At 30.9% G+C, this 4,386-nt stretch overlaps 1 protein-coding gene across 1 annotated transcript in view; it reads left to right on the forward strand.

Annotated features, from left to right (window-relative positions):
• LOC108573620 (neurotrimin-like) overlaps window positions 1-4,386 on the forward strand; it is a 134,373-nt gene that overhangs the window by 116,831 nt on the left and 13,156 nt on the right. The window lies entirely within an intron of this gene.

Here is a 4,386-nt window from a genome sequence, read left to right on the forward strand (position 1 = left end):
GTCGTTTTTTTTTTTTTTTAATCAAATTTAAAGGTTCGTCGGAAGTATTGATCTAAATTATAAAATTCGACACAAACTTATGGCGATGACCTAATATGACCCTTTGACAAATGTATTAGATATAAAAATGAATTCTTTCCAACTTGATTCACGTACCTAATTGATTCAAAGCCATCGAGTTTCCATCGCGACGGTATTTGCAAGCTGCCAGTTAAATGGCAAAAAGTCATCAACAATAATGGAAATTATTTCGATAATTGATCTATTTTCATTATTTTCAAATAAAACTTCGGTTGTAGCCGGAAAGTCGGAAAGAATTTATTTCCACACCTAATATAATCCTTCCGCTTCGACAATTACCATATTATATGTTTAATTAAAAGGGCACTCGAAATGAGAGATTTTATACGCCGCAGAATCAAACGAATTTATTTTTCTAATAGCTCATTCAGCGGTTGTAATTACACAACAATTTCATAACTACATAACTTTTCTGCTTATCAGTTCGCGAAATCCTCTCGTTATCGTAGCTTCCGTTAATTACACAGCTCTGTAACTACTCGATAATATCGTATCGAGGTTGAGAGAGAGATGGAGGGAGGAACGAGTTTATAGTCCCACTTGAATTTTGTCGATGAACTTCAAGCAACACGGCCCTTTAGAACCACTCTGTCGCAGTCAATTAATTCTTCTTAAAATAAATGCTGTTCCACTTCGGCTATTGTTTCGAATCAAAGACAGACTTCTCTGAGAGAGTTAAACGCTTGAAAATGAATCGACGTGTTCGGATTAACGGCGGTTGACATCCATTCGTCGAATGACTTGAAATTATTGAAATAATGACGATCAGCTGCATTAACTGCGTTAATCGTTGCACGAAGTACCAAAACCGTAACTTAATGGAAACGGTCCGAGTCCTCGTCAGAATTCGTAATATTCAGTCAGTGTGTGTATTATGAAATCAACGTGTCTCTGCTACTGAAATGTCAGAAAAACATGTTATTCTTCTTTTGAGAATTAAGAGTGGTGGAAATAAATTTTAAGAAATAGTGCTTTTTTCAGAAAATTGAGAGTAGCAGAGGTAAAATTTGAAGAACGTTATTTTTTCGAACAATTAAGAATAGTGGTGAATAAATTTTTGGAAACATTATTTTTTTCAAAATATTAAGAGTAGTGGAGATAAATTTTGAGTAAAATTATGTTTTACGAACAATTAACGATTTTTAGGAAAAAGATTCGGAGTTTGAATCGTATTACACTAATTAATAGTAATATTTTGTGAACCTTGTGAGTGCATGATTTAGATTAATTTATGTAAAAAGTAAATTAGTGGATATTATTATTTTGTAGAAATTGTTTGGATAGGGAAGTGAAATATAATGTTATTAAATATTGTTTCTATTAAGAGTAGAATATAAATGAAAAATTTCAAAGACTTTAATTAGATTTTGTTATTAATTTACATCGGTCCGCTAATATTCCTCTCAGATTTACGATTAAAAATTAACGAACCCTCATAATTAAAACTTCTTTTCGTACAGTATTAACTTTGTAGTTTCGATATACATTTGCATATTAAAATATTTAGTGTATGCATATTAAATATTTAGTTAATTATTAAATGAATCAAATATTCAACTTCCTACGAATAAATGTTTTTAGATATGAAGTAAGCTCCGCATAAATAGCGCTTTTAGGCAGCTTTGAGAAATTTTTGCATGAAAACTATCAGTGCTATTGAAATGAAATTTTGCACGATTATTACTCGTATATTTCTCTGTGTGTTTACTTTTTTTTCATGGAAAAATACGGTATAGTTTTTGTGTGACGTGTACCGGAAGTAACCCTTGCGCGAAAAACAGGGTTTTTAGTGTGCAAGATTTTTCGACTTTGGCGCATGTGAAACAAAAATGCCGTGAGGGGCCGATTATTTAATAGTTGAGGTCGGACTCCATCCACTCTGGTTGATTAATACCAAAGAATAACAAAATGGAGGCACGTCAAAATCGCTCTTCGAATTTTGCCCAAAAATCTTTGTTTCTCGAGCCCTTAAAAAATAGTAATTTTCCGAATTTTAGAATTATAGAGGATGATGCCTTACCTACCTGCATACTGAAGATGTATGCAGAATTTCAGAAAAATCCGTTGGATAATTTTCGAGAAATCTTGCATATGCTTTTTAAAAAAGTAATTTCAAGGAAAACGCGTTTATAGTTTGTAGGATTACTTTTAATACTTAAACTGGAATCTCGCTGGGATACTAATCCAATCTCCGTCACTCATATCAACGTCGGTTTCTCGAGTTTCAAAAAATATTTTCGAAGATTCAAGGTACTCGAAAATGCAAATTCTAAAAATGACGAAATTCTTTATTCTTTAAGCCGAAGATCCCTTAAAGTGATTAAAATTGATACGAATCTACGAATAAAAATTGAATACAACTACGAATCGTGTTATCCTAAATAACTTATCTCCGATGACAAGAAATGTAAAATAAAAGTTTCTCGTTCCTCGTCATTTAACTCTCTTTCCTTCGTCATATTATTAATGCTTTTCGCTTCGTTTCGTTGCGAAACTTTTTCGTCCTAGATGAAGCACGAAAAATTTATCAAGCTAAATAGATTACGTGTTATAAATAATGGACAAACTTCCTTTCATCTCCGTGCTTCAGTTTTGTAACTTGCTAATTATCGTGACGCTTCTTTCAGTTACTCGGAAAGTAATTTAGCCGGCGAGATTCGGATTAATTAAACAAACATACGCGTCCACGGGCAGGTAAACTGTTTAAACGTTATTTACCTCTGGAAAGCGTTTAAGCTGTGTGTAATTTTGCCCAAGAAAATATCACGTTATTCTAATAAATTTAAGTTAATATCAATTTCAGATCTTCCTCTAATATTGTTATAAAAACCTGTTCACCGTTGTAATTACAAATATTTAACGTGTGTCAAGTCCTTGAAATTTTATCGTTTGACGTAAACTCTAAGCTAATTTCATTTAGCAGAATTATATATACAAGACAAGTTAGTTGTCAACAGGAAAATTGTGTCAAACAACTTTTTTTCTCTCTCTCTCTCTTTTTATTACTACAAAGTTTGCGTTCGTCTCAAAGAATTTGAGAAGTTAAACCTTGGAGAAAAACATCGCCTTGCAACACAAATTCTCGTTAGCTAATGATATTACTATCGTCGTTAACTTGCGAAGATTCTGAGTCGAACGACGAGAAATTTCAAATAACTTTGATATCTTTACGGATTGCATAACGTCGCGTCATATGGCATCATATCATGTCAAATTTCCTACACGGATATCACTTGTCTATACGGGCTAATTTAAGCAACGTAATGGGACTGGAATGGCTCCAAATATCGATTTCAGCGAAAATTGGTGCAGATCTTTTAATTATTTTGCTTACAAATATTAAAGAGTTGAAAATTCTGAATAGCATGAAAGAGAAGCTGCTTTAATAATTAATTTTTATATATTAATTTGCAAATATTCATTTTTGTATATTCACTTGCAAAAGCTAATTTGCGAAAATTAATTATTAAAACAGTTCTCTTTTATGTTCTTTAGGATTTTCAAACTTTTTGAAATACACGTTTCATACCGTTAAATTATATTTTTGGTTTTGTAAGCGAAGGTAGCCAATTATAGGTGTTGCATCCCAAAGAATTTTTGCTGTGTTGATTAAACGACTTTCTTCAAATGTTCATTTAATAAGGATTATCTACTGTACAAATGTTTAACATTTCTGTACGTATTTTCAGTGACAAACTTCTAGACCTTAATTAAATAACAGCAGAGCCTCTTTTAGAGATTTTAGCAGTAAAAAACTTTATGCAAAGAACTATTAAGGTATAGAAAAATATATAAGTCAAGTGTATAATTATGCGTTAAAATGAAGAGAAACTTTTGAAATATCTAAATTGAATATTTTTAACGAGTGTTGCTATTCTTTGCATACAATGTATGGAACGATTGCATTACTTTATGGTGTTAAGGTTTAAAATACTGATACTTTTTTATATTGTCTATGAAAAGTACATTATTTTATTAGACTGGTGCAGATGAAAATATAAAATTTTCAACGTGTGTAGTTTTAGTAAAAATATAATATTTATTAATCCAAGTATGGTCTACTTATGCCTTTTTTAAAAAAATAAATTTGACAACAATTTCAACCAAAAGTGATCGTTAGAATTTGATCTTTTGTACACAATCTGCCATTTAACAATAAAATAATTGAGATATTTTAGCTAGTTTCGAGTTACAAATTGATGTACAACAACTTAATATATAAATATATTTTTCCTTTCATTTATAGAAAATACTTTAAGTGAAATATATCTAATGTTATAGTTGGAAAATAACTATACATACACA

This window comes from Habropoda laboriosa, unplaced genomic scaffold (assembly GCF_001263275.1).
Source record: "Habropoda laboriosa isolate 0110345459 unplaced genomic scaffold, ASM126327v1 scaffold128, whole genome shotgun sequence".
NCBI classification, from domain to species: domain Eukaryota; kingdom Metazoa; phylum Arthropoda; class Insecta; order Hymenoptera; family Apidae; genus Habropoda; species Habropoda laboriosa.